This window comes from Pelodiscus sinensis, chromosome 6 (assembly GCF_052426305.1).
Source record: "Pelodiscus sinensis isolate ZL-2025 chromosome 6, ASM5242630v1, whole genome shotgun sequence".
NCBI classification, from domain to species: Eukaryota; Metazoa; Chordata; order Testudines; family Trionychidae; genus Pelodiscus; species Pelodiscus sinensis.
Genome location: NC_143057.1, coordinates 8,037,015 through 8,050,475, shown reverse-complemented (window position 1 = coordinate 8,050,475; position 13,461 = coordinate 8,037,015).

Below are 13,461 nucleotides of genomic sequence, written 5' to 3'. Positions count from 1 at the left end.
ATTTGGAATAACTTGCAGGTACTAAAGATTTCCAATAATCTGAGTCTCTCTCACCAACAGAAGTTGTTCTGATAAAATATATTACCTCACCCACCTTGTCTCTTTATCAAACTTCAGTTCATAATTGCATTAATGCGTTTATATTGCATATTCTCGTCCCCAAAATGCAATTTCAGGCAATCTGGATAGTTAGAATTATTTTCAGCAACATCATCACTTCTACTAGTTTACAGTAGTTCATCATATGTTTATGTCTTGTTTTATGTACAGAGGAATACTGGGAAAAAGTATCATTCGTTCCTCTAACTTTCAAACAACTGGCAGGTTACAAAGAGTATTTTTAGAAACATTTGTCCACCACCCAAAAGATGATCCCAACTTCAGCATTTCTGCAAACAAGTGTCCGAGACCAACATAATCAGGAATTCTCTCAATACAAATCCTCTTGCTCCATTAGATTCTAATGTCCCAAAGGAGCCACATAAAGCGACGGATCAGACATCTTCCTCATAAGACTAGGCGGCTGTAGCTGATGGGCAATTTGGAATCTATGTCTTGGGAAAAGCAGTCACCAGTCACCCTCCTGCCTTCTACCGTTTCGGGTTGGATGTGGAAGTATCTGACCAAACCAGGGAGCCAAAATACTCTAGTCCCTGCCAGATTATGTGAAGCCCTTATCCTGACCAAGACGGCCAAAGGAACCAATCCTGGTTATCACAATCTCCATCGCCTGAGGAGAATGACCAAGAAAACCACAGTATCGCTGTCCTTACATCCAGAGGCATTCTACTGCTCACTTCTATCCCATGTTGGGAATTGGTCAACTACAAGCCACAGTGGAACCCAGACTAGACTCACATCGGCACATCAACAGCTCCCTGTTCTTCTGCTGCCGGTGACAAGTGACTGTTGGATGGGTGGTGAACTTTTCAGGGCTCCTACGCGCCAAGTCTATCTCGCCTACAAAAGCTGCATTGGTATGAAGGTCATATGTGGTGCACATGTAGCCCTCTGCTGAGCATAACTCAGATCTCCTGCTCTGTGCCTCATTCACGGAGAAGGTGGCTCTGTTACAGTCCCTGATAGCAAGCTTTGTCTCTTAAGCTTGCGTGTGAATGGCTAATGTTTTTCGTTTGGGGAGGTACTAATTCTGTTCACGTGCATCAGCCAAAATGGTAACGGTCAAAAAAACCACACATTTAGAAGCATTATGGATGATTTTGAGAACACAACATCCTCCTTTTAGGCACCCATTCATCACTAGGAGCCAGGCATCTGAAAACTAAATGCAGAGTGCAAATCAGAACACAGAACCATCTGTAGCCACAGACATTTGATGCAGTCGCCAGCCTTCAGAAGTCACATCTTCCTGTTCAGTATCTCTGAATCCTTTGGTCTAGATTTATTTCATTCTTATTTTTTACACATTTCTTACGAGGCCTGTATTGTTTACAGTTGCACCAGGTTGGACTCACCAGGGTGGTGTCTCCTGATGGTTACTCTGGGAATTAGCTCTTCTCTAGCAGTGACTTGCCTGCTGTTACCTGCCCTTTCAACATCTCCACTATCTCAAGTCCTGCCTCCCTTCTAAATCATGGCACACTGCCCTGGGTTATTATCCTCTAGCAGTGCCTGCATCCAGGTTCCGCCCCTCCCAGGGAACCCCATTATCCCTAAATCTACCACTCACTGTAGTGACTCTCTGACGTTCATCATCTAGCCCCTTCCCTCAGGGAAAACCACAGTCTGAAAATGGCCACTCATCATTGGCAAGGGAGGGGGCCCATTGCCCCATCCTATCCTTGGCTGCTCCTCTGCAGCCCTAATACCTCCTTGAGGTCCTGTATCAGGTACTCAGCCTGGGAGGCCAGAGGTCCCTTGACCTTCTGCAGCACTGCTGTATCCCAAGTATCTTGCCCACAGTCCCCTCTCCCCCCAAGCTTTGAGAGAGACCGAGCTCCCTCAGGCAAGCATCTCTTTTATATGGCTCCACCGGGCTTTGATTGGTTCCCTCATGCCCTCTCCCAATTGACTTCCATTTTTAACTCTTCATGCTCCAGCAGTACATTATTAGTTATGATATTAATGAAGTCTATTCAACCCATCCCTGAACACATGTTATTTACCTCTATTATCAGTGATACTGTGTTGATAACTTAGATCAGATGCACATCTGGTCAAATACTGAAAATATGATCATTTTTCAGTTTACTAGGACACTTAGCAAAAGAGTCAAAGGGGAAAATATTTCCCTATAATATTATATTTTGTTTTAAAAAGTGGCTGTTTGCAATTTCCAAGTATTTGGAATATTTGAATCAATCCCAGGAAAAGAAGAATGCAATGGGCAGGCTAGGCAAAGGTGCATGACCAATGAAAATTATCACATGGATGTTACTTCCAGCTACGTGATGAATATGTGGAATAACTGCTATTGTGTAGGTATAAGGGGAGGTGGCTGGAATGTTAAAAGTGTCACACTTCATATATCCATTGCTGGGGTCTCAGTAATGAACAGGTCAGAGAGATACCTGCAGCTTATGTGGATGATGATCAAAATTCTTTGCAGCTATGGTAAGTAAAATACATAATCCATATTTGTTGAATACATATCTGCGCATGCATGCGTGCCCACATACAAACACAGCTAAAGTGTTACTAAGCATTATAATTGTTAACTAGAACTGGTCAGACACTTTTCCATCAAAACATGCATCAGAAAATGTGAGTTTATTGAATCAGTTCACAGAAAAGAGTTCAGATGCAATATATTTGTGCTGAAAATTGTTTCACTACTCCCCAAAAAATTCCACTTCAACATTTTCTTAATGAAAAAAATGTTTTTGTTAGAAATGACTTTTTTTTATTTAAGCCAATGACAGTAAAAAAGAGTTGATATCTGAACAAACAAATTGAAACAATGTATTTTGATGAACCTGAAATAGTTTCCGTTATCAGTCTGCAAGAACTGAATGACCAAATTGAAGAAAGAAAAAATAGAACCAGGAAAACTATTCCTTGTCCAGCTCTATTCTTACTTTCCAAATAACTGCTGTCAGTTATCTGAACTGCGGTAATAGCGTCACCAGTACAAGCATTGGGAAGAACAACTCATTCTCTGCCTTTTTCTTTTTAATACTTCATCTCCTTTCTCAAATATATCATCCAAGCACCCTGCTGCCTTCAGAGGAAACCATTAATGCAGTGATTAATGGTAACTTTGTATAATGCTTCATGGTCTCCCTGTGAAACTACACCCTATGCAGAGTATGAAATTGTATATGAATAGAACTGGAAATGTAAAATATTTAACAAACATTTTATAAGAAAGGTTTGTAGCTTTTGTTACATGCAATACACGAATAATATACATTTTAGCACTTATGTACCACTGATGAATAGATCTCCAAGCACTTCACAAAGAAGTGAGTATCTTTCGCCCCAAGTTTTACAAATGAGGAAACAAGCACTGATAGAAAAGAAAACTCTGGTTCCTCCATTGACACATTAAAGTATTTAACTCATCCCATGTTACCTAAAAAGGCATTCAGTGCATGCGATTACTTCATTTGTGCTATAGTTAGAGCTTCACGGTGGTTGGTCATTGCCGGTGGTTAGGTATTGGGGAATGAAAACCTTTGAGAAATGAGAGGCTAATATCCATTTGTGCCTTTAAAAATGTGCTCCATTGCAATGAAGAGGGGCAGTAAATGTGGAGAGTATATGTGTCTTGCATGCGAATCAGTAGTGTAGTCATCTAACTGAGGTACCCACAGTGAAATGAGCTCTAAGGGAGAATACTAGAGGGACCAAAGGGTTTCTGGCCACAGCCTTTGAAGCCATTATTCAACATCCAGATTTACAGCAAACATTCTGCTCTAGTTCTAAACAGAGCCTGGAGTTGAAAGTATTGAAGACTTCATGCTTATGTCACTGTCAGAGAAAAGCATTAACCCTTCACTACAGAAAGTTTCATTTGTTTCCCACGTGATGCAAGCCAAGAAGAGAGGAGACTTGTTTAAATTACCTTTTTATCTTGGTGAGAAGGGCTGACAATGAAGGCTGATGGGAGAAAAGCAACATGAAGAACGGAAATCCCAGCTGGTTCTTTTAATTGATTTTCCATTTTTTATTTGAGACTAGGAAAGTGATCATTTTGGGTGGCTTATCTGCAGAGGCTAATTGATGAGCAAAGAAGGATAATTTAAATGCAAAGGTATCATTTGATAGAAAGACTGAAGTGAAAGTCATAAATCACCCACATCTTTCAGATGTGAAGCACCGATTGTCGTCATTAGCCTCTTTCAGCATTAGCAGTAATTACACCCCACAAAAGCAAAACAGAAAACCAAAAAGAAAAAGAAAAGAAAAAAGAGAAAGAGAAAGAAAGAGAGAAGAGAAGTTCATAGGATTTCATTCACTCTAGGATTTAAAGAAAGAGAAATGGAGAAAAAAAGGGAAGAAAAAAGGAAAAAGAAAAAAGGGAGAGAAAAGGAGAAAAGAAAGGAGAAGATAAGCTGATAGGTTTTCATTCACTCTAGGATTTAATAAGACCGTACACAATTTGATGGAGACTCCCATTGACAGGCAGAATACCAGCCATTCTGAGATATCCAGTTGTAGTGGAATATTGCACAGCCTCTGTTTGCATTCACATTAGTAGCTGCATAGTGTTTACTCTTCAAAGTGTAATGGTTCAAATCACACAACAGTGAGATACCAGCTACATGAAAAAGGATTTAATCTCCATGAATGTGTTGCTGTGTCACTATTTTAACTAACTTATTGCAATTTTTTTTTGAAAAACTAATAGTCTTCATTTTCTCCTCTTTTTGTTTGTTGCACTAAGTTGCCTGGATCCTCTCTCTCTCTGGCATCATAAGGATTTCAGATGCAACATGTCCCATTTCAGTGTCAATTGCCAGTGGGGGGAAAAAAAAGAATGGGTTGTGTTTCTGTGTCCTTGTTTTCTATTACAGGTTGAATCTCTCCAGTCCGGCACTCTCAGGACCTGATTGGTGCAGAATCAGAGAATTAGTCGAACCATGGGAGGCCAATATTGTCTAGCAATATTACCAATGCTTCCACTGCTTACTGAGCTCTTTGAAGATGTTTAAGGGTAAATTAGAGCTGAATAACAGCACAGAACACTGAGAGCCAGCACAGGTGGCTCTAAACAAACTTTAGGGGACCGCAGGAAACTTGGTCACATGATAAACGCACATCCGGCTAACTAAAATCATGATGGACCATGGATGTTTCCAGACTAGAGAGTGCCGGACTAGAGAGGTTCAACTTGTAATTCAAAACCAGACACAACTGACTGGTAACAGGCTGGTTACAGGCAGGTAATAAAGCAGCACATGCTCTGCATCATTCTGGAGATATTTCACAATTTGGCCACACATAGGGGGACTGCAGTGCCCCAAGTATTTAGAAAATTGCATATACAACTCTTACACATACACACATACAGGCTCTCACTAAACTTGGAAGCTTTCTGAAAGGCGGAAGTTCTAGAGGCTTTGGTCCTCTCTCAGAGCACTATTGAACGCTTAAACCCCAAAGCCCAAGGCTACGTCTAGACTGGCCCCTAATTCTGGAAGAGACATGCAAAGCAGGTATGTCAGAATAGGGAAATCCGCGGGGGATTTAAATATCCCCCGCGGGATTTAAATAAACATGTCCGCCGCTTTTTTTCCGGCTTGGGGAAAAGCCGGAAAAAAGTGTCTAGACTGGCGCGATCCTCCGGAATAAAGCCCTTTTCCGGAGGATCTCTTATTCCTACTTTCAGGAAGGAATAAGAGATCCTCCGGAAAAGGGCTTTATTCCGGAGGATCGTGCCAGTCTAGACACTTTTTTCCAGCTTTTCCCCAAGCCAGAAAAAAAGCGGCGGACATGTTTATTTAAATCCCGTGGGGGATATTTAAATCCCCCGCGGATTTCCCTATTCTGACTTACCTGCTTTGCATGCTTCTTCCGGAATTAGGGGCCAGTCTAGACGTAGCCCAAGTGTTGCGGTACACGTGCCATTGGGAAAATGTAAGAGTCGGGTAACAAAGATGAATTTTGGTCTGGAAAACTGACAAAGTTTTGAGATAAATGTTTCTAAAATTTGGGAATAAGGGAAAAGCTGATAGGTATCGAGTAACATTTAGGTCAGTGTGTTGGAACACTTCAGTAATGCTCTGCTGATGAGAAGGTTAATCCTGCTTTTTGAGATGAGGAGGTCATGGCCCTATGGGCCTTGCTGAGCATGCTCCAACTGGGGACCAGATATAAAAGGGAGTAGCTCAGCTCATTTAGGACAGCCAGCCGAAGAGGTAGGACCTGTGGCGGTGTCTCCTGAAAAACCACCACTGATACCCTAGCCGAGAAGCCCTTCATGCCTACAGAACCCAAAACCCAAGGAGATTTAAAGAATCTGCTTTGTGGAGGAACTCCCTTGTTAGATAACATGGGCATATAAGAGAACATGTATTCCTGACGCATCCTATAAACCAGAATATCAACTTTCTCTAGACGTCATTAAAATATATTTTAAAGTGTTGGGTAAAATCTTCAACAGCACTTGAGTGACACAAACAAACCCAAGTCCAATGGGCTTTTAGAGACACCTAGGCTATTTACGTGCAGTAAAAGTCAATAGCAATTAAACTCCTAAATCACTTAAAAATTTCACTCAGGGGACACATATTGACCAGTCCACATTTTCCCAAAAAGACATATGAAAATCTATCCAATAGCACAAAGGAAGATGCAGCCTAGTGTAACTGTGCTGGATCAATCAATCAATGCTGCAGAGCACGGATCCAATTCTACCTAGATTCACCCTTCCTACACGCTTGTATCATTGGGTTGCAGTGGGTATCACACACATACACATTGTGGCTCAAATCGTTTGTATGAAATCTTTTCATCATAAAGACAAGCAAGATGGATTGGATTTGAAGAGCTTTTGGCAATGTCAGTATCAACCTTTATCTGCAAAACGCGCAGCTAAAGTGTTGACCTGAAGTGCTGGACCATAGAGGCGAGTGTGTGATGGGAAAGGTCAAGTGGCATCAGACACATACTTGCCATTTTCCTGGAAATGGTATGGCCTTTTGCAGTTTTCCTTCCTTCTTTTTTATTTTCTTTCAAATGGCATTATGAAAAACATCAGCAACTGCATTTTATTGGTACTAAATTGGAGAGGGGCTCATGGGTTTTCTTCATTTTGTAAACAGTGTAATGCATCCCCGCATATTGTTCATAAACTGATGGTACTCAGCATGGCTGCTTGCTCAGAAACAAGGCTAAGCTTCGATTTGACAAGTGCTTGTAGACAAATGGTAGAAGTCAAAATTCTAAGGTGGCTAAGTATTGAGTGCCTGGTATTAAAATGGAGGCTATTGATATAACAGGAAATCACAGAAACTTGATGGAAAGATGATAAATGGGGCACGAGAAGACGAGGGTATACAATATGTAAGAATAACAGACATGTTATCGGTCATGTTGGTGGAGGAGTGGCACTACGTGTGGAAAAAAAGCACTGGCTGTACTGTCCTCGGAGTTTCAGAAAGCCCTTGACAAAGTCCCTCACCAAAAGTTCTTAAGCTAAGTAAGGTGCCATGGATCCCTCATGGATAGGGAACTGATTAAGACAGGAAACAAAAGGCAGGAATAAATAACTACTTTTCAGAACAGAGAGGGTAATACATCAACAGTGTATTTTGCCACTGGGATCTGTACTGAATCCAATGCTGTTCAACATATTCCAAAACGGTCTGGAAAAAATTGAGGTGGCACAGTTTGCAGATGAGACAAAATTACTCCGGAGAATTCCAAAACAGATGGTGAAGAGTTACCAAGGGCTCTCTCAAAAGTGGGTGACTTTGCAACACAATGTAATTTTGTTGTGGGGGAGAGAGAAGGGAAGCAAACCATGTTTCAGGAGAAATAAGGTAATGTTTTTACACAGTATATTAAAAGAATGGTCAGGAATTTTTGATGGATTTTTTAAAAATCAATAGTGTCAAGTCAAGTCAAATCAGTTTGTCAAACAGAATTGAATTTGATGAATTTCCTGCTTCAAAAAATATGGAGAGAAAAGTTCTGAAGTCATCAATGTGTTCTGTTTAGACATTTTTTTAATGAAAAGTTCTAGCTGTCAAGTTCAAAAAAGTTTTGGATTGACACTAAATTAGACTAAAATGATTTACAAAGGATAGTCGAAATCTAAACATATCAAAATGTTTCAACTGACACCAAATTAAAGAAATAGTTTTTTGTCTTTGTGATCATTTAAGACGGCCATCTTTTGTCCCGATTCAAATAGGAAAAGGTTTGAAGTCTGAAAATTATCATGGGATGCGTAAACTGTTTCGCACCAAGCTCCACTGTTAAATCCTTGGAACAAATAGAGTTCAAGTGGGTTGTTTGTCTGTTTGTTTGTACCCATATCTCTTGCCTAGCAATGTGTAGCAAGCTGATTGATATTTTGCATGGTTTTCAGGTGAGATCTGTGCATTACTCCCACTACAAATCTCAGTGAACCTTTCCTTGATGTATTCAGGGAGTTATGTAAAGGTTAGACCTCTTTGGTGCAGCACTCTTGGGACCTGACCTGTCCCTGGATGAGGGATTTTGCTGGACCAGAGAAGTTCATATCTGACCCTTCTGCTACTGTCCCGCCATCCACCCTGGACCAGCCACCACCTGCCCACTGGCCTCCCCCCCGCAGCTGACAGTCCCACTGCTCTGCCAATTCCCCCCTTCCCTGATAAGCCAGGCAGCCTAGCTCCCAGCGTGCCAGGCTCTGAGCCCCACTGGGCAACCCATCCGCCAGCCCCTCACCGGGATATTCAGCTTCAGGAACACAGATGTCACCAGACCAGAGAGTCCCAGTTTGCAGACGTTCAACCAGTACACATGAGTGAGAAGAAAGTCAGCAAATAAATTTGAAGCTTAGCGCTGCATGGGTTCATGAGGAAAGGAAAATGATGCAAGAAATTCAAAAATGAAAATGTCCACGCAATTCCATTTCCATTAAAAGTTTCAGGGAGTTTTGGAATCAGTTCTAATACGGAGCAAAAATGAACTCTGAAACCTCAAAAGTATAAGATAGAATTGGACAGCACCACTCCTAAGCAATCAGTCCGTACACTTACACACTGGAGGTGGAGGTGAGGAACTCTCAGTGAAGGGCCTTCAACTCTGAATTTCCTTCGAAAAAGGGATCCACCATTTGCTGCCTTTTCAGGAATCATTACAAAGCTTATCAAATTATGAATTTGGAATCCACTGGCAGGTTAGTACACCTAGTTCACTTAGTATCTTTTGAAAAGACTCTGATCTAGAATAATCTGCCGAGGGGTGAGACAATTGGGGTGTTGAACTCCCATTGCAAGGAGCTTTATCAGATTCCCTTTTTGTAGCTAAATAGTGGACCAATTTAATTACATTTTAACCTAAACAAAATATCATAAGGAGGTTCATTTTGTCAGATGAGATTAAGTGCATCTCGGCAACGTGACAGCCTTTTCACTTGCTGAAGTAACTTCATCGTGTCCCTCCATCTAGCAAGTATGTGATACCTTTTCTTGCAAACCAGAGCCCTTTTATATTGTACTGTGCTACATATACATTTTTAAGTGCAATGATATAAAGCTTTCAGCATTAACTTCTGACAAATTTCCACCATTCTCTTCCCTGGAAAGCTTTCAAGATCCTGTCACTCTTTTTTCACCATTTTATGTCTTTATATTTGGAAAATTTATGGTTCACATAATCTGATTTTTATACAGAGCAACTTCTGAGCATTCATCACTCCAACGTAACGTGGAACACATTTAAGGGCTGTTGGAGAGAAAATTGGAGGCTCATCTTTACCTCAGATCCCATGGACTGTATATCTAGGAGCTGATGTTTATGGCTGAGGAGGATTTGAGTCAATAAAGTAGCTTGTTTTGCAGAAAAAAACAACAAATGGTCTGGTAGCACTTCATAGACTAATGAAACATGTAGATGGTATCATGAGCTTTTGTGGGCACAGCCCACTTCTTCAGATGACTGGAGTTATGAGTAAGGGATTTGAAAACTCAAAGAGGGGAAGGGGAGGGAGGAGAGAAATAAAAGGGAAGGGGGTGGGAGACAGAGCATGTGAATTGAATTTGTGGATGAACTGGGATTCCAGGGCTTCTCTGTGTATTTGGCTTCTAGAGCTGGTGACAAGACAGCTACTTGCAGGTCTGTCAGACTGTGGCTAGGCAAGCTGAAGTGCTCACCAACAGGCTTCTGTATATTCCCTTTACGTATATCCATACATCCACAAATTCAATTCACATGCTAATGGACTCAGTTGTGATATGGGCTGGTAGGGACTCTACCTACTTAATAACCACTGAAGGTGCTAGCTGCTCCCGGAGTGGTATCCTTCCTGTTTTAGGAATCTATCTATTGACTTTGATTTTTTTCTGCTTAGGTTTAAGTACCCATTCTCCACATACTTAATGATGCTCTTTCTCTCCCCCCCCCTTCCCCTCTCCAACGTATTTCGAGTTTTCATATCCCCAATTCATAACTCTGGTCATCTGAAGAAGTGGGCTGTGCCCACGAAAACTCATGATACCATCTACATGTTTCGTTAGTCTATAAAGTGTTACCTTTATTTGTTGTTTTTTTCTGTAACAGACTAACTCGGCTACCCCTTGAAGTTGTTTTTGCAGGGGATTCAACTTCAAAGTGAGGATGAGGCATTGGATAACAGGAGAATGTACCAATAACATTCTTACTGAATGACAAGACAAAAGAATAGCCAAAAAAGGGAATAGACATGCTTGTTTCTTGAGATTTCAAAAATCCATGTTGCTTCCCTCTCTGCCACCCTATGAAAGCCTCCTTGTGCATCAAGTGAATTACCGTGGAGAGTGATTCATTAAGGAAATCGAGGGAGTTGGCGTATGTGGAGATGAAGATTGTGCCTTATGTTCTTTTTCAATTTCTTCCTCCAATGACCGAGCTGATCTAATAGGACTAGGTTTGAGCTTTAAGGCACAGCTCAGTTTAACATAAAGGAGGGATCCCTGAAGAATGCTGTCCAAGTCAATGAGAATTCCTCCTGGGGTATAGGGGAGCACATGACAGAGTTGGAATACTACTGTTCTTTGAAAGAGTGCACCATTTACTTCCCTAGCACCAGCTAAGCTCCATGAGCTAGAAAAGGGAAGTGAGAACACCAGTCTGCCTCTGTTTTGGCAAGTCATGCTTCTCTGGAGCAAACTTTGCATTGAATGTAAGCAAGGACTTAAACTGCAGAGACACATTCAGGGAAGTCATTCTCCTTGGGCCTAGATTTCAAAAACCACCCTCCTTTGTCCCACATGCCATTCTTGTGGTCAGACACATGCTGATGCCTGTAACTAAAAACATCCCAAGCTGGTGTAAATTCGCATATTGTGATAACTAAACTACTGGCAGATAATTGCAGAACATGGAATTATCTTTTCCTCTCAATAGCTGAAATTTGATAACATTTGATTTACAGAGCTACCAACTATATTCATGGCCATAAAAGTATCTAAGCCTTTGAAAAAAAACAGCCAAAGCATTTCTCTCAGTTAAAATTGGAGACTGAGAATTCCAGTGCCCAGTCTACAGAATTCCAAAAACACCGTATTCATATATGAAGAGCTCTCTGGCACTTTATGGCATCTGGAATCCACATTTTAACATGGATCATAATAGTTAGAGATAGACAGGACTTATTACTTCATGGTATCTATATATCAGTATCAACAGAACACAGCCCTGCATATAGTGGGTGTGTCGGATATTAAATGGATACTATTATCAATCTTGGCTATGAAAACTTTAATCTCAGCCCATGCTCTATTACTAGAATTGCACTGTTCTTATGAGCCCTCTGACCCAGTCTGTAGATGTGTTTATTTTGTTCCTAGCTTCCTACAGAAAATGAGCTATTTAACTTGTTATACTTAAAAAGTTTAAAACAGATTAAAAAAACCTTTATTTCAGTATATGACCATCACTCTCAATTTTGGACAAACAGTAAGTAACGAGAAAGGTGAACTGAAAGAACATGAGTGAACTTAATGCCTTACAACACAGCTTTAAAGACCTATGAAATGAACAGGTAGTTAATATCTGGAACTCATATTTATATTAATGCTTAAGGTTAATACTTTCTCCATAAGCCGTTAAACTTAATGAAGCTTATGTGACACATTATCATCCATCAGAGATGGCAGGGAAGATACGTTATCTGTCACACCCACCTTGAGGCATCGATGTAAGTGTGCTAATCTTAATATCATTGAGGGCATTTTTAAACCCCTGGTTTTCAGAGCTTTTAGAAGTTCACCATCTGACACGGGGGAAAGAATTCAAAATCAAATAGGAGGGATTTTGACTGCTTCAGTAAATTAATTCTAGATAGCAAAATGGTTGTTTTGAAAGCCCAAGACTCTGAAGAGTAAGCCTAATATTAACCATAAAGCAAAATGTAAATTGCACTGTGTTAATCATATCTTTTGAAGAACTCTCCAACAGAACCACGAAAGTCTCACAATATCAAATCTAATAAAGGGAAACCTAACATTTAAGCAGATTGCTTGTCAAAACTTATATGGAAAGATAATCTGTAGTTGATAGAACTGACAGCAGAAAAGATGCCTTTCCATCAAATCAAGAGTCTTGAAAAATAAACTGCTCCTAGTTTAAGAAAAAAATGAGAATAATTGAATTAGAATAATTACTCTGTAGACTGCATCAGTATTAACTCTCGATGCCTATCACAGTCAGATGAGGTTTAATTTACAATCAGACTTTGTTGCCAAGTACATGAATTTAGTATTAACTATTTTCATGCTCAACTCCTCTAGTTGGATGATTAGCATCAAAGACATTTGTCATTTCATAAAAAATGTTATTCATTTTTCATAACTGTTGTTCTTTAAAATGTGTTGCACATCTCCATTCCAACCTATCCACCTATGTACCCTCTGAACAGTCACCAGAAAATTTTCCTTTGGCGTACCTTTACTTCAGTATAAAACTAGCTCATGGTAGTTGCTATATCCCCAATAGTTTAGCAAATTTCCAGAAAAAGCATTGACATTTAAATAAATAAGAGTAGAGTTATAAGAGCTACAAGTTCTCAGTGCTTCACATGTACAGTGACGATACTTGTCCCTTTTACTGGGGAAAAAAATCATTCAGCTATTTGCATATTGGAGTCCTGGATACAGCTAGTATGCAAACATTGGACGTTAATAGGGAGGGGACATGGGATGCATGTGAAACTGATGTTATTATAACAAATGAACTATTCAATTGTGAACAAGTTAAAGCATTCCTAGATTCAGAAATACACTACAGAGTGTTCATGTTGGGGTATTAATTGACCCCCATTTTTAGACAGTGAGAACAGAAAGCAACACTGGCAGACAGTTAAGC